This window comes from Heptranchias perlo, unplaced genomic scaffold (assembly GCF_035084215.1).
Source record: "Heptranchias perlo isolate sHepPer1 unplaced genomic scaffold, sHepPer1.hap1 HAP1_SCAFFOLD_939, whole genome shotgun sequence".
NCBI classification, from domain to species: Eukaryota; Metazoa; Chordata; class Chondrichthyes; order Hexanchiformes; family Hexanchidae; genus Heptranchias; species Heptranchias perlo.
Window position 1 is genome coordinate 48,229 of NW_027139980.1, and position 22,141 is coordinate 70,369.

A 22,141-nucleotide genomic window follows, 5' to 3' on the forward strand; every position below is an offset into this window, starting at 1 on the left:
CAGTCAGTGTACAGATATCTCCCTGAGAGAGAGGGGACTGAGAGACACCAGTCAGTGTACAGATATCTCCCTGAGAGAGAGGGGACTGAGAGACACCAGTCAGTGTACAGATATCTCACTGAGAGAGAGGGGACTGAGAGTCACCAGTCAGTGTACAGATATCTCCCTGAGAGAGAGGGGACTGAGAGACACCAGTCAGTGTACAGATATCTCCCTGAGAGAGAGGGGACTGAGAGTCACCAGTCAGTGTACAGATATCTCCCTGAGAGAGAGAGGAGACTGAGAGACACCAGTCAGTGTCCAGATATCTCCCTGAGAGAGAGAGGGGACTGAGAGTCACCAGTCAGTGTACAGATATCTCCCTGAGAGAGAGGGGACTGAGAGACACCAGTCAGTGTACAGATATCTCCCTGAGAGAGAGGGACTGAGAGACACCAGTCAGTGTACAGATATCTCCCTGAGAGAGAGGGGACTGAGAGTCACCAGTCAGTGTACAGATATCTCCCTGAGAGAGAGAGGAGACTGAGAGACACCAGTCAGTGCACAGATATCTCCCTGAGAGAGAGAGGGGACTGAGAGTCACCAGTCAGTGTACAGATATCTCCCTGAGAGAGAGGGGACTGAGAGACACCAGTCAGTGTACAGATATCTCCCTGAGAGAGAGGGACTGAGAGACACCAGTCAGTGTACAGATATCTCCCTGAGAGAGAGGGGACTGAGAGACACCAGTCAGTGTACAGATATCTCCCTGAGAGAGGGGACTGAGAGACACCAGTCAGTGTACAGATATCTCCCTGAGAGAGGGGACTGAGAGACACCAGTCAGTGTACAGATATCTCCCTGAGAGAGAGGGGACTGAGAGACACCAGTCAGTGTACAGATATCTCCCTGAGAGAGGGGACTGAGAGACACCAGTCAGTGTACAGATATCTCCCTGAGAGAGGGGGGACTGAGAGACACCAGTCAGTGTACAGATATCTCCCTGAGAGAGAGGGGACTGAGAGACACCAGTCAGTGTACAGATATCACCCTCAGAGAGAGGGACTGAGAGACACCAGTCAGTGTACAGATATCTCCCTGAGAGAGAGAAGGGACTGAGAGACACCAGTCAGTGTACAGATATCTCCCTGAGAGAGAGGGGACTGAGAGACACCAGTCAGTGTACAGATATCTCCCTGAGAGAGAGGGACTGAGAGTCACCAGTCAGTGTACAGATATCTCCCTGAGAGAGAGGAGACTGAGAGACACCAGTCAGTGTACAGATATCTCCCTGAGAGAGAGGGGACTGAGAGACACCAGTCAGTGTACAGATATCTCCCTGAGAGAGAGGGGACTGAGAGACACCAGTCAGTGTACAGATATCTCCCTGAGAGAGAGGGGACTGAGAGTCACCAGTCAGTGTACAGATATCTCCCTGAGAGAGAGGGACTGAGAGTCACCAGTCAGTGTACAGATATCTCCCTGAGAGAGAGGAGACTGAGAGACACCAGTCAGTGTACAGATATCTCCCTGAGAGAGAGGGGACTGAGAGACACCAGTCAGTGTACAGATATCTCCCTGAGAGAGAGGGGACTGAGAGACACCAGTCAGTGTACAGATATCTCCCTGAGAGAGAGGGGACTGAGAGTCACCAGTCAGTGTACAGATATCTCCCTGAGAGAGAGGGGACTGAGAGACACCAGTCAGTGTACAGATATCTCCCTGAGAGAGAGGGGACTGAGAGTCACCAGTCAGTGTACAGATATCTCCCTGAGAGAGAGAGGAGACTGAGAGACACCAGTCAGTGTACAGATATCTCCCTGAGAGAGAGAGGGGACTGAGAGACACCAGTCAGTGTACAGATATCTCCCTGAGAGAGAGGGACTGAGAGACACCAGTCAGTGTACAGATATCTCCCTGAGAGAGAGGGGACTGAGAGTCACCAGTCAGTGTACAGATATCTCCCTGAGAGAGAGAGGAGACTGAGAGACACCAGTCAGTGTACAGATATCTCCCTGAGAGAGAGAGGGGACTGAGAGTCACCAGTCAGTGTACAGATATCTCCCTGAGAGAGAGGGGACTGAGAGACACCAGTCAGTGTACAGATATCTCCCTGAGAGAGAGGGACTGAGAGACACCAGTCAGTGTACAGATATCTCCCTGAGAGAGAGGGGACTGAGAGACACCAGTCAGTGTACAGATATCTCCCTGAGAGAGAGGGACTGAGAGACACCAGTCAGTGTACAGATATCTCCCTGAGAGAGAGGGGACTGAGAGACACCAGTCAGTGTACAGATATCTCCCTGAGAGAGAGGGGACTGAGAGACACCAGTCAGTGTACAGATATCTCCCTGAGAGAGAGGGGACTGAGAGACACCAGTCAGTGTACAGATATCTCCCTGAGAGAGAGGGGACTGAGAGATACCAGTCAGTGTACAGATATCTCCCTGAGAGAGAGAGGGGACTGAGAGACACCAGTCAGTGTACAGATATCTCCCTGAGAGAGAGGGACTGAGAGACACCAGTCAGTGTACAGATATCTCCCTGAGAGAGAGGGGACTGAGAGACACCAGTCAGTGTGCAGATATCTCCCTGAGAGAGAGGGGACTGAGAGACACCAGTCAGTGTACAGATATCTCCCTGAGAGAGAGGACTGAGAGACACCAGTCAGTGTACAGATATCTCCCTGAGAGAGAGGGGACTGAGAGACACCAGTCAGTGTACAGATATCTCCCTGAGAGAGAGGGACTGAGAGACACCAGTCAGTGTACAGATATCTCCCTGAGAGAGAGGGGACTGAGAGACACCAGTCAGTGTACAGATATCTCCCTGAGAGAGGGGACTGAGAGACACCAGTCAGTGTACAGATATCTCCCTGAGAGAGAGGGACTGAGAGACACCAGTCAGTGTACAGATATCTCCCTGAGGGAGAGGGACTGAGAGACACCAGTCAGTGTACAGATATCTCCCTGAGAGAGAGGGACTGAGAGACACCAGTCAGTGTACAGATATCTCCCTGAGAGAGAGGGACTGAGAGACACCAGTCAGTGTACAGATATCTCCCTGAGAGAGAGGGACTGAGAGACACCAGTCAGTGTACAGATATCTCCCTGAGAGAGAGGGGACTGAGAGACAGCAGTCAGTGTGCAGATATCTCCCTGAGAGAGAGGGGACTGAGAGACACCAGTCAGTGTACAGATATCTCCCTGAGAGAGAGGACTGAGAGACACCAGTCAGTGTACAGATATCTCCCTGAGAGAGAGGGGACTGAGAGACACCAGTCAGTGTACAGATATCTCCCTGAGAGAGAGGGACTGAGAGACACCAGTCAGTGTACAGATATCTCCCTGAGAGAGAGGGGACTGAGAGACACCAGTCAGTGTACAGATATCTCCCTGAGAGAGGGGACTGAGAGACACCAGTCAGTGTACAGATATCTCCCTGAGAGAGAGGGACTGAGAGACACCAGTCAGTGTACAGATATCTCCCTGAGAGAGAGGGACTGAGAGACACCAGTCAGTGTACAGATATCTCCCTGAGAGAGAGGGACTGAGAGACACCAGTCAGTGTACAGATATCTCCCTGAGAGAGGGACTGAGAGACACCAGTCAGTGTACAGATATCTCCCTGAGAGAGAGGGGACTGAGAGTCACCAGTCAGTGTACAGATATCACCCTGAGAGAGAGGGGGGACTGAGAGACACCAGTCAGTGTACAGATATCTCCCTGAGAGAGAGGGGACTGAGAGACACCAGTCAGTGTACAGATATCTCCCTGAGAGAGAGGGGACTGAGAGTCACCAGTCAGTGTACAGATATCTCCCTGAGAGAGAGGGGACTGAGAGTCACCAGTCAGTGTACAGATATCTCCCTGAGAGAGAGGGACTGAGAGACACCAGTCAGTGTACAGATATCTCCCTGAGAGAGAGGGGACTGAGAGACACCAGTCAGTGTACAGATAGCTCCCTGAGAGAGAGGGGACTGAGAGTCACCAGTCAGTGTACAGATATCTCCCTGAGAGAGAGGGGACTGAGAGTCACCAGTCAGTGTACAGATATCTCCCTGAGAGAGAGGGGACTGAGAGACACCAGTCAGTGTACAGATATCTCCCTGAGAGAGAGGGACTGAGAGACACCAGTCAGTGTACAGATATCTCCCTGAGAGAGGGGACTGAGAGACACCAGTCAGTGTACAGATATCTCCCTGAGAGAGAGGGACTGAGAGACACCAGTCAGTGTACCGATATCTCCCTGAGGGAGAGGGACTGAGAGACACCAGTCAGTGTACAGATATCTCCCTGAGAGAGAGGGACTGAGAGACACCAGTCAGTGTACAGATATCTCCCTGAGAGAGAGGGACTGAGAGACACCAGTCAGTGTACAGATATCTCCCTGAGAGAGAGGGACTGAGAGACACCAGTCAGTGTACAGATATCTCCCTGAGAGAGAGGGGACTGAGAGACAGCAGTCAGTGTGCAGATATCTCCCTGAGAGAGAGGGGACTGAGAGACACCAGTCAGTGTACAGATATCTCCCTGAGAGAGAGGACTGAGAGACACCAGTCAGTGTACAGATATCTCCCTGAGAGAGAGGGGACTGAGAGACACCAGTCAGTGTACAGATATCTCCCTGAGAGAGAGGGACTGAGAGACACCAGTCAGTGTACAGATATCTCCCTGAGAGAGAGGGGACTGAGAGACACCAGTCAGTGTACAGATATCTCCCTGAGAGAGGGGACTGAGAGACACCAGTCAGTGTACAGATATCTCCCTGAGAGAGAGGGACTGAGAGACACCAGTCAGTGTACAGATATCTCCCTGAGAGAGAGGGACTGAGAGACACCAGTCAGTGTACAGATATCTCCCTGAGAGAGAGGGACTGAGAGACACCAGTCAGTGTACAGATATCTCCCTGAGAGAGGGGACTGAGAGACACCAGTCAGTGTACAGATATCTCCCTGAGAGAGAGGGGGGACTGAGAGACACCAGTCAGTGTACAGATATCTCTCTGAGAGAGAGGGGACTGAGAGACACCAGTCAGTGTACAGATATCTCCCTGAGAGAGAGGGGACTGAGAGTCACCAGTCAGTGTACAGATATCTCCCTGAGAGAGAGGGGACTGAGAGTCACCAGTCAGTGTACAGATATCTCCCTGAGAGAGAGGGGACTGAGAGACACCAGTCAGTGTACAGATAGCTCCCTGAGAGAGAGGGGACTGAGAGTCACCAGTCAGTGTACAGATATCTCCCTGAGAGAGAGGGGACTGAGAGTCACCAGTCAGTGTACAGATATCTCCCTGAGAGAGAGGGGACTGAGAGACACCAGTCAGTGTACAGATATCTCCCTGAGAGAGAGGGACTGAGAGACACCAGTCAGTGTACAGATATCTCCCTGAGAGAGAGGGGACTGAGAGTCACCAGTCAGTGTACAGATATCTCCCTGAGAGAGAGGGGACTGAGAGACACCAGTCAGTGTACAGATAGCTCCCTGAGAGAGAGGGGACTGAGAGTCACCAGTCAGTGTACAGATATCTCCCTGAGAGAGAGGGGACTGAGAGTCACCAGTCAGTGTACAGATATCTCCCTGAGAGAGAGGGGACTGAGAGACACCAGTCAGTGTACAGATATCTCCCTGAGAGAGAGGGACTGAGAGACACCAGTCAGTGTACAGATATCTCCCTGAGAGAGAGGGGACTGAGAGACACCAGTCAGTGTACAGATATCTCCCTGAGAGAGGGGGGACTGAGAGACAACAGTCAGTGTACAGATATCTCCCTGAGAGAGAGGGACTGAGAGTCACCAGTCAGTGTACAGATATCTCCCTGAGAGAGGGGACTGAGAGTCACCAGTCAGTGTACAGATATCTCCCTGAGAGAGAGGGGACTGAGAGACACCAGTCAGTGTACAGATATCTCCCTGAGAGAGAGGGACTGAGAGACACCAGTCAGTGTACAGATATCTCCCTGAGAGAGGGGACTGAGAGTCACCAGTCAGTGTACAGATATCTCCCTGAGAGAGAGGGACTGAGAGTCACCAGTCAGTGTACAGATATCTCCCTGAGAGAGAGGGGACTGAGAGACACCAGTCAGTATACAGATATCTCCCTGAGAGAGTGGGACTGAGAGACACCAGTCAGTGTACAGATATCTCCCTGAGAGAGAGAGGACTGAGAGACACCAGTCAGTGTACAGATATCTCCCTGAGAGAGAGGGGACTGAGAGACACCAGTCAGTGTACAGATATCTCCCTGAGAGAGAGGGACTGAGAGACACCAGTCAGTGTACAGATATCTCCCTGAGAGAGAGGGGACTGAGAGACACCAGTCAGTGTACAGATATCTCCCTGAGAGAGAGGGACTGAGAGACCCCGGTCAGTGTACAGATATCTCCCTGAGAGAGAGGGGACTGAGAGACACCAGTCAGTGTACAGATATCTCCCTGAGAGAGAGGGACTGAGAGACACCAGTCAGTGTACAGATATCTCCCTGAGAGAGAGGGGACTGAGAGACACCAGTCAGTGTACAGATATCTCCCTGAGAGAGGGACTGAGAGACACCAGTCAGTGTACAGATATCTCCCTGAGAGAGAGGGGTCTGAGAGACACCAGTCAGTGTACAGATATCTCCCTGAGAGAGGGACTGAGAGACACCAGTCAGTGTACAGATATCTCCCTGAGAGAGGGACTGAGAGACACCAGTCAGTGTACAGATATCTCCCTGAGAGAGAGGGACTGAGAGACACCGGTCAGTGTACAGATATCTCCCTGAGAGAGAGGGGACTGAGAGACACCAGTCAGTGTACAGATATCTCCCTGAGGGAGAGGGGACTGAGAGTCACCAGTCAGTGTACAGATATCTCCCTGAGAGAGAGGGGACTGAGAGACACCAGTCAGTGTACAGATATCTCCCTGAGAGAGAGTGACTGAGAGACACCAGTCAGTGTACAGATATCTCCCTGAGAGAGGGACTGAGAGACACCAGTCAGTGTACAGATATCTCCCTGAGAGAGAGAGGACTGAGAGACACCAGTCAGTGTACAGATATCTCCCTGAGAGAGAGGGGACTGAGAGACACCAGTCAGTGTACAGATATCTCCCTGAGAGAGAGGGACTGAGAGACACCAGTCAGTGTACAGATATCTCCCTGAGAGAGAGGGGACTGAGAGACACCAGTCAGTGTACAGATATCTCCCTGAGAGAGAAGGACTGAGAGACCCCGGTCAGTGTACAGATATCTCCCTGAGAGAGAGGGGACTGAGAGACACCAGTCAGTGTACAGATATCTCCCTGAGAGAGAGGGACTGAGAGACACCAGTCAGTGTACAGATATCTCCCTGAGAGAGAGGGGACTGAGAGACACCAGTCAGTGTACAGATATCTCCCTGAGAGAGGGACTGAGAGACACCAGTCAGTGTACAGATATCTCCCTGAGAGAGAGGGGACTGAGAGACACCAGTCAGTGTACAGATATCTCCCTGAGAGAGGGACTGAGAGACACCAGTCAGTGTACAGATATCTCCCTGAGAGAGGGACTGAGAGACACCAGTCAGTGTACAGATATCTCCCTGAGAGAGAGGGACTGAGAGACACCGGTCAGTGCACAGATATCTCCCTGAGAGAGAGGGGACTGAGAGACACCAGTCAGTGTACAGATATCTCCCTGAGAGAGAGGGGACTGAGAGTCACCAGTCAGTGTACAGATATCTCCCTGAGAGAGAGGGGACTGAGAGACACCAGTCAGTGTACAGATATCTCCCTGAGAGAGAGTGACTGAGAGACACCAGTCAGTGTACAGATATCTCCCTGAGAGAGGGACTGAGAGACACCAGTCAGTGTACAGATATCTCCCTGAGAGAGAGGGGACTGAGAGACACCAGTCAGTGTACAGATATCTCCCCGAGAGAGAGGGACTGAGAGACACCAGTCAGTGGACAGATATCTCCCTGAGAGAGAGGGACTGAGAGACACCAGTCAGTGTACAGATATCTCCCTGAGAGAGGGGGGACTGAGAGACACCAGTCAGTGTACAGATATCTCCCTGAGAGAGAGGGACTGAGAGACACCAGTCAGTGTACAGATATCTCCCTGAGAGAGAGGGGACAGAGAGACACCAGTCAGTGTACAGATATCTCCCTGAGAGAGAGGGACTGAGAGACACCAGTCAGTGTACAGATATCTCCCTGAGAGAGAGGGGACTGAGAGACACCAGTCAGTGTACAGATATCTCCCTGAGAGAGAGGGGACTGAGAGACACCAGTCAGTGTACAGATAGCTCCCTGAGAGAGAGGGACTGAGAGACACCAGTCAGTGGACAGATATCTCCCTGAGAGAGAGGGGACTGAGAGACACCAGTCAGTGTACAGATATCTCCCTGAGAGAGGGGACTGAGAGACACCAGTCAGTGTACAGATATCTCCCTGAGAGAGAGGGACTGAGAGACACCAGTCAGTGTACAGATATCTCCCTGAGGGAGAGGGACTGAGAGACACCGGTCAGTGTACAGATATCTCCCTGAGAGAGAGGGACTGAGAGACACCGGTCAGTGTACAGATACCTCCCTGAGAGAGAGGGACTGAGAGTCACCAGTCAGTGTACAGATATCTCCCTGAGAGAGAGCGACTGAGAGACACCAGTCAGTGTACAGATATCTCCCTGAGAGAGGGACTGAGAGACACCAGTCAGTGTACAGATATCTCCCTGAGAGAGGGGACTGAGAGACACCAGTCAGTGCACAGATATCTCCCTGAGAGAGAGGGGACTGAGAGACACCAGTCAGTGTACAGATATCTCCCTGAGAGAGAGGGGTGTCTGACAGACACCAGTCAGTGTACAGATATCTCCCTGAGAGAGAGGGGACTGAGAGACACCAGTCAGTGTACAGATATCTCCCTGAGAGAGGGGACTGAGAGACACCAGTTACTGCACAGAAATCTCCCTGAGAGAGAGGGACTGAGAGACACCAGTCAGTGGACAGATATCTCCCTGAGAGAGAGGGGACTGAGAGACACCAGTCAGTGCACAGATATCTCCCTGAGAGAGAGGGGACTGAGAGACACCAGTCAGTGTACAGATATCTCCCTGAGAGAGAGGGGACTGAGAGACAACAGTCAGTGCACAGATATCTCCCTGAGAGAGAGAGGGGACTGAGAGACACCAGTCAGTGTACAGATATCTCCCTGAGAGAGAGAGGGGACTGAGAGACACCAGTCAGTGTACAGATATCTCCCTGAGAGAGAGGGACTGAGAGACCCCGGTCAGTGTACAGATATCTCCCTGAGAGAGGGGGGACTGAGAGACACCAGTCAGTGTACAGATATCTCCCTGAGAGAGAGGGGACTGAGAGACACCAGTCAGTGTACAGATATCTCCCTGAGAGAGGGGGGACTGAGAGACCTCGGTCAGTATACAGATATCTCCCTGAGAGAGAGTGGACTGAGAGACCCCGGTCAGTATACAGATATCTCCCTGAGAGAGAGGGACTGAGAGTCACCAGTCAGTGTACAGATATCTCCCTGAGAGAGAGGGGACTGAGAGACACCAGTCAGTGTTCAGATATCACCCTGAGAGAGGGGGGACTGAGAGACACCAGTCAGTGTACAGATATCTCCCTGAGAGAGAGGGGACTGAGAGACACCAGTCAGTGTACAGATATCTCCCTGAGAGAGAGAGGACTGAGAGACACCAGTCAGTGTACAGATATCTCCCTGAGAGAGGGGGGACTGAGAGACCCCGGTCAGTATACAGATATCTCCCTGAGAGAGAGGGACCGAGAGACACCAGTCAGTGCACAGATATCTCCCTGAGGGAGAGGGGACTGAGAGACACCAGTCAGTGTACAGATATCTCACTGAGAGAGAGAGGACTGAGAGACACCAGTCAGTGTACAGATATCTCCCTGAGAGAGGGGGGACTGAGAGACACCGGTCAGTATACAGATATCTCCCTGAGAGAGAGGGACCGAGAGACACCAGTCAGTGCACAGATATCTCCCTGAGAGAGAGAGGGGACTGAGAGACACCAGTCAGTGTACAGATATCTCCCTGAGAGAGGGACTGAGAGACACCAGTCAGTGTACAGATATCTCCCTGAGAGAGAGGGGCCTGAGAGACACCAGTCAGTGTACAGATATCTCCCTGAGAGAGAGAGGGGACTGAGAGACACCAGTCAGTGTACAGATATCTCCCTGAGAGAGGGGACTGAGAGACACCAGTTACTGCACAGATATCTCCCTGAGAGAGAGGGACTGAGAGACACCAGTCAGTGTACAGATATCTCCCTGAGAGAGAGAGGACTGAGAGACACCAGTCAGTGTACAGATATCTCCCTGAGAGAGGGGACTGAGAGACACCAGTCAGTGTACAGATATCTCCCTGAGAGAGAGGGACTGAGAGACACCAGTCAGTGTACAGATATCTCCCTGAGAGAGAGGGGACTGAGAGACACCAGTCAGTGCACAGATATCTCCCTGAGAGAGAGGGGACTGAGAGACACCAGTCAGTGTACAGATATCTCCCTGAGAGAGAGAGGACTGAGAGACACCAGTCAGTGCACAGATATCTCCCTGAGAGAGAGAGGGGACTGAGAGACACCAGTCAGTGTACAGATATCTCCCTGAGAGAGAGGACTGAGAGACACCAGTCAGTGTGCAGATATCTCCCTGAGAGAGAGGGACTGAGAGACACCAGTCAGTGTACAGATATCTCCCTGAGAGAGAGAGGGGACTGAGAGACACCAGTCAGTGTACAGATATCTCCCTGAGAGAGAGGACTGAGAGACACCAGTCAGTGTGCAGATATCTCCCTGAGAGAGAGGGACTGAGAGACACCAGTCAGTGTACAGATATCTCCCTGAGAGAGAGAGGGGACTGAGAGACACCAGTCAGTGTACAGATATCTCCCTGAGAGAGAGGGGACTGAGAGACCCCGGTCAGTGCACAGATATCTCCCTGAGAGAGGGGGGACTGAGAGACACCAGTCAGTGTGCAGATATCTCCCTGAGAGAGAGGGACTGAGAGACACCAGTCAGTGTACAGATATCTCCCTGAGAGAGAGGGGACTGAGAGACACCAGTCAGTGTACAGATATCTCCCTGAGAGAGGGGGGACTGAGAGACACCGGTCAGTGTACAGATATCTCCCTGAGAGAGAGAGGGACTGAGAGACACCAGTCAGTGTACAGATATCTCCCTGAGAGGGAGAGGGACTGAGAGACACCAGTCAGTGTACAGATATCTCCCTGAGAGAGAGGGGACTGAGAGACCCCGGTCAGTATACAGATATCTCCCTGAGAGAGGGGGGACTGAGAGACACCGGTCAGTGTACAGATATCTCCCTGAGAGAGAGGGGACTGAGAGACAACAGTCAGTGTACAGATATCACCCTGAGAGAGAGTGGGGACTGAGAGACACCACTCAGTGTACAGATATCTCCCTGAGAGAGAGGGGACTGAGAGACACCAGTCAGTGTACAGATATCTCCCTGAGAGAGAGGGGACTGAGAGACACCAGTCAGTGTACAGATATCTCCCTGAGAGAGAGAGGACTGAGAGACACCAGTCAGTGTACCGATATCTCCCTGAGAGAGAGGGGACTGGGAGACACCAGTCAGTGTACAGATATCTCCCTGAGAGAGAGAGGACTGAGAGACACCAGTCAGTGTACAGATATCTCCCTGAGAGAGAGGGGACTGAGAGACACCAGTCAGTGCACAGATATCTCCCCGAGAGAGAGAGGACTGAGAGACACCAGTCAGTGCACAGATATCTCCCTGAGAGAGAGAGGACTGAGAGACACCAGTCAGTGTACAGATATCTCCCTGAGAGAGAGGGGACTGAGAGACACCAGTCAGTGTACAGATATCTCCCTGAGAGAGAGGGGACTGAGAGACACCAGTCAGTGTACAGATATCTCCCTGAGAGAGGGGACTGAGAGACACCAGTCAGTGTACAGATATCTCCCTGAGAGAGAGAGGGGACTGAGAGACACCAGTCAGTGTACAGATATCTCCCTGAAAGAGAGGGGACTGAGAGACCCCGGTCAGTATACAGATATCTCCCTGAGAGAGGGGGGACTGAGAGACACCAGTCAGTGTACAGATATCTCCCTGAGAGAGAGGGGACTGAGAGACACCAGTCAGTGTACAGATATCTCCCTGAGAGAGGGGGGACTGAGAGACCTCGGTCAGTATACAGATATCTCCCTGAGAGAGAGTGGACTGAGAGACCCCAGTCAGTATACAGATATCTCCCTGAGAGAGAGGGGACTGAGAGACACCAGTCAGTGTTCAGATATCACCCTGAGAGAGGGGGGACTGAGAGACACCAGTCAGTGTACAGATATCTCCCTGAGAGAGAGGGGACTGAGAGACACCAGTCAGTGTACAGATATCTCCCTGAGAGAGAGCGACTGAGAGACACCAGTCAGTGTACAGATATCTCCCTGAGAGAGAGAGGACTGAGAGACACCAGTCAGTGTACAGATATCTCCCTGAGAGAGGGGGGACTGAGAGACCCCGGTCAGTATACAGATATCTCCCTGAGAGAGAGGGACCGAGAGACACCAGTCAGTGCACAGATATCTCCCTGAGAGAGAGGGGACTGAGAGACACCAGTCAGTGTACAGATATCTCACTGAGAGAGAGAGGACTGAGAGACACCAGTCAGTGTACAGATATCTCCCTGAGAGAGGGGGGACTGAGAGACCCCGGTCAGTATACAGATATCTCCCTGAGAGAGAGGGACCGAGAGACACCAGTCAGTGCACAGATATCTCCCTGAGAGAGAGAGGGGACTGAGAGACACCAGTCAGTGTGCAGATATCTCACTGAGAGAGGGACTGAGAGACACCAGTCAGTGTACAGATATCTCCCTGAGAGAGAGGGGCCTGAGAGACACCAGTCAGTGTACAGATATCTCCCTGAGAGAGGGGGACTGAGAGACACCAGTTACTGCACAGATATCTCCCTGAGAGAGAGGGGACTGAGAGACACCAGTCAGTGTACAGATATCTCCCTGAGAGAGAGGGGACTGAGAGACACCAGTCAGTGTACAGATATCTCCCTGAGAGAGAGGGGGACTGAGAGACACCAGTCAGTGTACAGATATCTCCCTGAGAGAGAGGGGACTGAGAGACACCAGTCAGTGTACAGATATCTCCCTGAGAGAGAGGAGACTGAGAGACACCAGTCAGTGTAGAGATACCTCCCTGAGAGAGAGGGGACTGAGAGACACCAGTCAGTGTACAGATATCTCCCTGAGGGAGAGGGGGGACTGAGAGACCCCGGTCAGTATACAGATATCTCCCGGTGGGATTTGATGGTCTCTCCTCCCTTGGCCCCATTCGGAAAGAGCAAATCGCAGCCGCGGCCAGGAAGTGAGATGCATCGACGGGAATTGACGATCAAGGACCAGACGTGATGTCCGAGAGCCGAGAAGTGATCCAAATGGACCGGAGGGAATGAACGAGGATGGCGAGTGAGGTACAAGGAACTGGGAGTGAGATATGAAGGCGGGAAGTGATGGACGGGGAAGAGGGTTGACGGACGATGGACATGGGGGTGACGTACCTGCTGCTGGGGTCTCGGCTCCGACTCCTGGTGTAACTGCGGCCTCCACTCCCACTGCAACTGAGCAAAAGAGGCAGGTTAGGGAGAGGACCTCGCCTCCGCGCCCAGCCTCCGCTCATCTGCTGCTCGAAACCCTCGTCCGGGCCTCTGTCACCTCCAGTCTTGACTGTTCCAATGCTCTCCTGGCCGGCCTCCCATCTCCCACCCTCCGTAAACTCCAGCTCATTCAATACTCCTGCTGTCCCCCCGTATCCTGACTCGCACCGAGTCCCGTTCACCCATCACCCCCCCCGTGCTCGCTGGACCGACGTTGGCCCCCGGTCCGGGAACACCTCGATTTTAAAATTCTCATCCTCGTGTTCAAATCCCCTCCATGGCCCTCGCCCCTCCTCCCTATCTCTGTAACCTCCTCCAGCCCCCTACGACCCTCCGAGATCTGTGCGCTCCTCCAGTTCCGGCCTCTTGTCCATCCCCCCGATTCCCATCGCTCCACCATTGGCGGCCGTGCCTTCAGCTGCCCGGGGCCCTGAGCTCTGGAATTCCCTCCCTAAACCTCTCCCCCTCTCTCTCCTCCTTTAAGACGCTCCTTAAAACCTACCTCTTTGACCGAGCTTTTGGTCGCCTGTCCGAATATCTCCTGATGTGGCCCGGTGAAGTACATTTGAAGTGTAGTGACAGTTGCAATGCAGGGAAAACAGGAGATGATTTACGCACAGGAAGATCCCACAATTAGCAATGTGATAAATGACCCAGATTTTTTAGTGATGTTGGTTGAGGGATAAATATTGGCCCCAGGACCCCGGGGAGAACTCCCCCTGCTCTTCTTCCAATAGTGGCCATGGGATCTTTTACATCCCACCCGAGAGGGGCAGACGGGGCCTCGGTTTAATGTCTCATCCAAAAAACGGCACCTCCGACAGTGCGGCCCTCCCTCAGTACTGACCCTCCGACAGTGCGGCGCTCCCTCAGTACTGACCCTCCGACAGTGCGGCCCTCCCTCAGTACTGACCCTCCGACAGTGCGGCGCTCCCTCAGTACTGACCCTCCGACAGTGCGGCGCTCCCTCGGTACTGACCCTCCGACAGTGCGGCGCTCCCTCAGTACTGACCCTCCAACAGTGCGGCCCTCCCTCAGTACTGACCCTCCCACAGTGCGGCGCTCCCTCAGTACTGACCCTCCGACAGTGCGGCGCTCCCTCAGTACTGACCCTCCGACAGTGCTACACTCCCTCAGTACTGACCCTCCGACAGTGCGGCGCTCGCTCAGGATCGACCCTCCGATAGTGCGGCCCTCCCTCAGTACTGATGCTCCGACAGTGCGGTGCTCCCTCAGTACTGACCCTCCGACAGTGCGGCCCTCCCTCAGTACTAATGCTCCGACAGTGCGGCGCTCCCTCAGTACTGACCCTCCGACAGTGCGGCACTCCCTCAGTACTGACCCTCCGACAGTGCTACACTCCCTCAGTACTGACCCTCCGACAGTGCGGCGCTCCCTCAGTACTGACCCTCCGACAGCGCAGCGCTCCCTCAGTACCGACCCTCCGACAGTGCGGCGCTCCCTCAGTACCGACCCTCCGACAGTGCGGCGCTCCCTCAGTACTGACCCTCCGACAGTGCGGCGCTCCCTCAGTACCGACCCTCCGACAGTGCGGCGCTCCCTCAGTACCGACCCTCCGACAGTGCGGCCCTCCCTCAGTACTGACCCTCCGACAGTGCGGCGCTCCCTCAGTACTGACCCTCCGACAGTGCGGCGCTCCCTCAGTACTGACCCTCCGACAGTGCGGCGCTCCCTCAGTACTGACCCTCCGACAGTGCGGCCCTCCCTCAGTACTGCACTGGGAATGTTTGACGGGACAGTGTGGAGGGACCCACTGCCCGGACTGTACAACCCGAGAGCCCCCGGGGGGTCCTTTAACATGACCCACCTGCTCTTGTTCTCCTTGTTGTGTCCCTTTGTCCTGAATCGTTCGTCCTGAGTGAGAAGTGAGAGCACAGCAGAAAGTTGACACCAATTCAAGGGATTCAGTTGCGTTCTTTCGGAGGAGAAAGTGAGGTGTGGAGCTCGAGGGAACGACCGTTGAAGGCAGCTCCGAGTGATAACACGCCCCCTCCTCCGCGGCCCCCTCTCCCTCGCCCTCCCTCCACCCCGCCCTCCCTCCACCCCACAACCCCCTCTTCCCCGCCTCGATCCGATTGATAGACGGCAGATTCCAGGCGAGCGACGGCCGCACAGCGCCACCCGGTGGCCGAAGCCGGCAACTGCAACGTGACATTTATTTGAACGGGAAATGTTGACATAGGCATTCACTGTGGGAAGATGTGACAGGCAAGCGTGACGAAAAAGGACCAGAGGCAGAAAACGAGGATTGGGGAGAGCGGGAGCACGTCCTGGGGGAGGATTAGAAAAATGCAAACAGATTCGTTTCGAAGCCAAAAGCACAGGTTCGGGTCGATGGAATTGGATCAGGACAGCACCAGGACTCCACCCCAAAACCCGTACGCCGACCCCCAGCCCCACACACCCCCACCACCGTCACCTGTTTCTTGTACGGGGCTTCCAGCATCGCCTCGATCACAACATCAAAGTCTTCGGACGTCATGTTTGGTTTATTTTCAAGTCAGCTGACTGCAGCCTGCAAGGATTGGGAGAACAGCCGATCAGAACAGAAAGGGGAAGCAGAGAGTGACCGGGGGCAGATTTACTGATATAAACATCAGTCTGTAAATCACTCCCGGGTATCTGTTATTCTATATATAAACCCACCGAACCCCTTGATTAGATTCCAGTCTGCAACTCACTCCCGGGTATCTGTTATTCTATATATAAACCCCCCGATCCCCTCGATTAGATTCCAGTCTGGAACTCACTCCCGGGTATCTGTTATTCTCAAGATAAACCTCCCGAACCCTTTCAAAGACCATCTCTGTCTCTCTCTACAATGTGTTATCCACCATCTCTCTATCTCTCTGCAATGTGTTATTGACCTTCTCTCTCTATCTCTCGCTACAATGTATTATTGACCATCTCTCTCTACAATGTATTATTGACCATCTCTCTATCTCTCCACAATGTGTTATTGACCATCTCTCTATCTCTCTGCAATGTGTTATTGACCATCTCTCTATCTCTCCACAATGTGTTATTGACCATTTCTCTCTCTCTCTCTACAATGTGTTATTGACCATCTCTATCTCTCTCTACAATGTGTTATTGACCATCTCTCTCTCTCTCTCGACAATGTGTTATTGACCATCTCTCTCTCTCTCTACAATGTGTTATTGACCATCTCTATCTCTCTCTACAATGTGTTATTGACCATCTCTCTCTCTCTCTCTACAATGTGTTATTGACCATCTCTCTCTCTCTCTCTACAATGTGTTATTGACCATCTCTATCTCTCTCTACAATGTGTTATTGACCATCTCTCTATCTCTCTACAATGTGTTATTGACCATCTCTCTATCTCTCTCTACAATGTGTTATTGACCATCTCTCTCTCTCTCTCTACAATGTGTTATTGACCATCTCTCTCTCTCTCTCTACAATGTGTTATTGACCATCTCTCTCTCTCTCTCTCTCTACAATGTGTTATTGACCATCTCTCTCTCTCTCTACAATGTGTTATTGATCATCTCTCTATCTCTCACTACAATGTGTTATTGACCATCTCTCTATCTCTCTCTCAACAATGTGCTATTGACCATCTCTCTATCTCTCTACAATGTGTTATTTGACCATCTCTCTCTCTCTCTCTACAATGTGTTATTGACCATCTCTCTATCTCTCTGCAATGTGTTATTGACCATCTCTCTCTCTATCTCTCTCTCAACAATGTGCTATTGACCATCTCTCTATCTCTCTCTACAATGTGTTATTTGACCATCTCTCCATCTCTCTCTACAATGTGTTATTGATCATCTCTCTATCTCTCTGCAATGAGTTATTGACCATCTCTCCATCTCTCTCTACAATGTGTTATTGATCATCTCTCTATCTCTCTACAATGTGTTATTGACCATCTCTCTATTTCTCTCTACAATGTTTTATTGACGATCTCTCGATGTCTCTACAATGTGTTATTGACCATCTCTCTCTCTCTCTACAATGTGTTATCGACCATCTCTCTATCTCTCTCTTCAATGTGTTATTGACTATCTCTCTATCTCTCTCTACAATGTGTTATTGACCATCTCTCTATCTCTCTATCTCTCTCTACAATGTGTTATTGACCATCACTCTATCTCTCTGCAATGTGTTATTGACCATCTCTCTATCTCTCTCTACAATGTGTTATTGATCATCTCTCTATCTCTCTACAATGTGTTATTGACCATCTCTCTATCTCTCTCTACAATGTGTTATTGACCATCTCTCTCTCTATCTCTCTCTACAATGTGTTATTGACCATCTCTCTATTTCTCTCTGCAATGTGTTATTGACCATCTCTCTATCTCTCCATACAATGTGTTATTGACCATCTCTCTATCTCTCTCTACAATGTGTTATTGACCATCTCTCTATCTCTCTACAATGCGTTATTGACCATCTCTCTCTCTCTGCAATCTGTTATTGACCATCAATCTCTCTCTCTCTCCACAATGTGTATTTGACCATCTCTCTCTCTCACCACAATGTGTTATTGACCATCTCTCTATCTCTCTACAATGTGCTATTGACCATCTCTCTATCTCTCTACAATGTGTTATTTTACCATCTCTCTATCTCTCTCCACAATGTGTTCTTGACCATCTCTCTCTCTCTCTCTACAATGTGTTATTGACCATCTCTCTCTCTCTCTCTACAATGTGTTATTGACCATCTCTCTATCTCTCTGCAATGTGTTATTGACCATCTCTCTATCTCTCTCTACAATGTGTTATTTGACCATCTCTCCATCTCTCTCTACAATGTGTTATTGATCATCTCTCTATCTCTCTGCAATGAGTTATTGACCATCTCTCCGTCTCTCTCTACAATGTGTTATTGATCATCTCTCTATCTCTCTACAATGTGTTATTGACCATCTCTCTATTTCTCTCTACAATGTTTTATTGACGATCTCTCTATCTCTCTACAATGTGTTATTGACCATCTCTCTATCTCTCCCAACAATGTGTTATTGACCATCTCTCTATCTCTCTGCAATGTGTTATTGACCATCTCTCTATCTCTCCCAACAATGTGTTATTGATCATCTCTCTATCTCTCTACAATGTGTTATTGACCATCTCTCTATCTCACTACAATGTGTTATTGACCATCTTTCTATTTCTCTCTACAATGTGTTATTGACCATCTCCCTATTTCTCTCTACAATGTTTTATTGACGATCTCTCTATCTCTCTACAATGTATTATTGACCATCTCTCTATCTCTCTCTACAATGTGTTATTGACCATCTCTCTATCTCTCTGCAATGTGTTATTGACCATCTCTCTATCTCTCTACAATGTGTTATTGACCATCTCTCTATCTCTCCCTACAATGTGTTATTGACCATCTCTCTATCTCTCTACAATGTGTTATTGACCATCTCTCTATCTCTCTACAATGTGTCATTGACCATCTCTCTCTCTATCTCTCTACAATGTGTTGTTGACCATCTCCCTCTCTCTCTCTACAATGTGTTATTGACCATCTCTATCTCTCTCTACAATGTGTTCTTGACCATCTCTCTATCTCTCTGCAATGTGTTATTGACCATCTCTCTATCTCTCTGCAATGTTTTATTGACCATCTCTCTCTCTCTATCTCTCTCTACAATGTGTTATTGACCATCTCTCTCTCTATCTCTCTACAAAGTGTTATTGACCATCTCTCTATCTCTCTACAATGTGTTATTGACCATCTCTCACTACAATGTGTTATTGACCATCTCTCTCTCTATCTCTCTACAAAGTGTTATTGACCATCTCTCTATCTCTCTACAATGTGTTATTGACCATCTCTCACTACAATGTGTTATTGACCATCTCTCTATCTCTCTCTACAATGTGTTATTGACCATCTCTCTATCTCTCTCTACAATGTGTTTGACTATCTCTCTCTCTCTCTCTGTCTACAATGTGTTATTGACCATCTCTCTCTATCTCTCCCAACAATGTGTTATTGACCATCTCTCTATCTCTCTCTACAATGTGTTATTGACCATCTCTCTATTTCTCTGCAATGTTTTATTGACGATCTCTCTATCTCTCTACAATGTGTTATTGACCATCTCTCTATCTCTCCCTACAATGTGTCATTGACCATCTCTCTCTCTATCTCTCTACAATGTGTTATTGACCATCTCTCTATCTCTCTGCAATGTGTTATTGACCATCTCTCCATCTCTCACTACAATGTGTTATTGATCATCTCTCTCTCTCTCTCTACAATGTGTTGTTGACCATCTCTCTATCGCTCTACAATGTGTTATTGACCATCGCTCTATCTCTCTACAATGTGTTATTGACCATCTCTCGATCTCTCTACAATGTGTTCTTGACCATCTCTATCTCTCTCTACAATGTGTTATTGACCATCTCTCTCTCTCTCGACAATGTGTTATTGACCATCTCTCTCTCTCTCTCTACAATGTGTTATTGACCATCTCTCTATCTCTCTCTACAATGTGTTCTTGACCATCTCTATCTCTCTCCACAATGTGTTATTGACCATCTCTCTCTCTCTCTACAATGTGTTATTGACCATCTCTCTCTCTCTCTACAATGTGTTATTGACCATCTCTCTATCTCTCTCTACAATGTGTTATTGACCATCTCTCTATCTCTCTCTACAATGTGTTCTTGACCATCTCTATCTCTCTCTACAATGTGTTATTGACCATCTCTCTATCTCTCTCCACAATGTGTTATTGACCATCTCTCTCTCTCTCTACAATGTGTTATTGACCATCTCTCTATCTCTCCCTGCAATGTGTTATTGACCATCTCTCTCTCTCTCTACAATGTGTTATTGACCATCTCTCTCTCTCTCTACAATGTGTTATTGACCATCTCTCTATCTCTCTCTACAATGTGTTATTGACCATCTCTCTATCTCTCTCTACAATGTGTTCTTGACCATCTCTATCTCTCTCTACAATGTGTTATTGACCATCTCTCTATCTCTCTCCACAATGTGTTATTGACCATCTCTCTATCTCTCTACAATGTGTTATTGACCATCTCTCTCTCTCTCTACAATGTGTTATTGACCATCTCTCTATCTCTCTACAATGTGTTATTTACCATCTCTCTATCTCCCTGCAATGTGTTATTGACCATCTCTCTATCTCTCTACAATGTGTTATTGACCATCTCTCTATCTCCCTGCAATGTGTTATTGACCATCTCTCTATCTCTCTACAATGTGTTATTGACCATCTCTCTATCTCCCTGCAATGTGTTATTGACCATCTCTCTATCTCTCTACAATGTGTTATTGACCATCTCTCTCTCTCTCTACAATGTTTTATTGACCATCTCTCTATCTCTCTACAATGTGTTATTGACCATCTCTCTCTCTCTCTACAATGTGTTATTGACCATCTCTCTCTCTCCCTGCAATGTGTTATTGACCATCTCTCTATCTCTCTACAATGTATTATTGACCATCTCTCTCTCTCTACAATGTGTTATTGACCATCTCTCTATCTCCCTGCAATGTGTTATTGACCATCTCTCTATCTCTCTACAATGTGTTATTGACCATCTCTCTATCTCCCTGCAATGTGTTATTGACCATCTCTCTCTCTCTCTACAATGTGTTATTGACCATCTCTCTATCTCTCTCTACAATGTGTTATTGACCATCTCTCTCTCTCTCTACAATGTGTTATTGACCATCTCTCTCTCTCTCGACAATGTGTTATTGACCATCTCTCTCTCTCTCTACAATGTGTTATTGACCATCTCTCTATCTCTCTCTACAATGTGTTATTGACCATCTCTCTATCTCTCTCTACAATGTGTTATTGACCATCTCTCTCTCTCTCTACAATGTGTTATTGACCATCTCTCTCTCTCTCTCTACAATGTGTTATTGACCATCTCTCTATCTCTCTCTACAATGTGTTATTGACCATCTCTCTCTCTCCAATGTCTCCTCCCCTCTCTCCCCCTCGCCCGCCCCCCCCATGTATACCCCCACATATACACAGTATATTTCAGATGCTGCCTGTCCCCTGCTTTGCTCCACACTCTATCCAAGTTGAGTAAATTCCCGGAGCAACCTTGGCGACAGTCTGAGTGAAGCCGCCGCTCTGTTTGTGGAGCGGGTCAGACTTTGCGAGACTCCTGGGCTGAGCGGCCGCATAACTTCGCTTGCGCTTTCGACAGTATAACTCCTGTCTGTTCCAACTTACCATCAAGGCGGGGGCTTTCCCTCTGTGCTCATCCCCTGCCGCAGGAGCTGCAGGATTGCTTGTGGCCGGGAGGGAGTGGATTCGCCCGTTTCTCTCTCTCTCTGTGTCTTAACTCAATCCCTCCTCATTGAGACAAGGCAGAAGTATCCAATGACTATCGTATTTAAACCAACTCTGCCGGAAATCTGGCAGGGCTCTGTTACATCCAAGACATAAACAGCCGGCAGTGTCCTCATAGCAAGGCAGATTGTTACCAGGGAGG

General features: G+C 49.9%; 1 pseudogene; it reads right to left on the minus strand.

Moving 5' to 3' along the window:
- LOC137319935 (RNA-binding protein 39-like) overlaps positions 1-21,933 on the minus strand; it is a 47,477-nt pseudogene extending 25,544 nt beyond the window's left edge.
- Between the last annotated feature and the right edge of the window lie 208 nt (positions 21,934-22,141).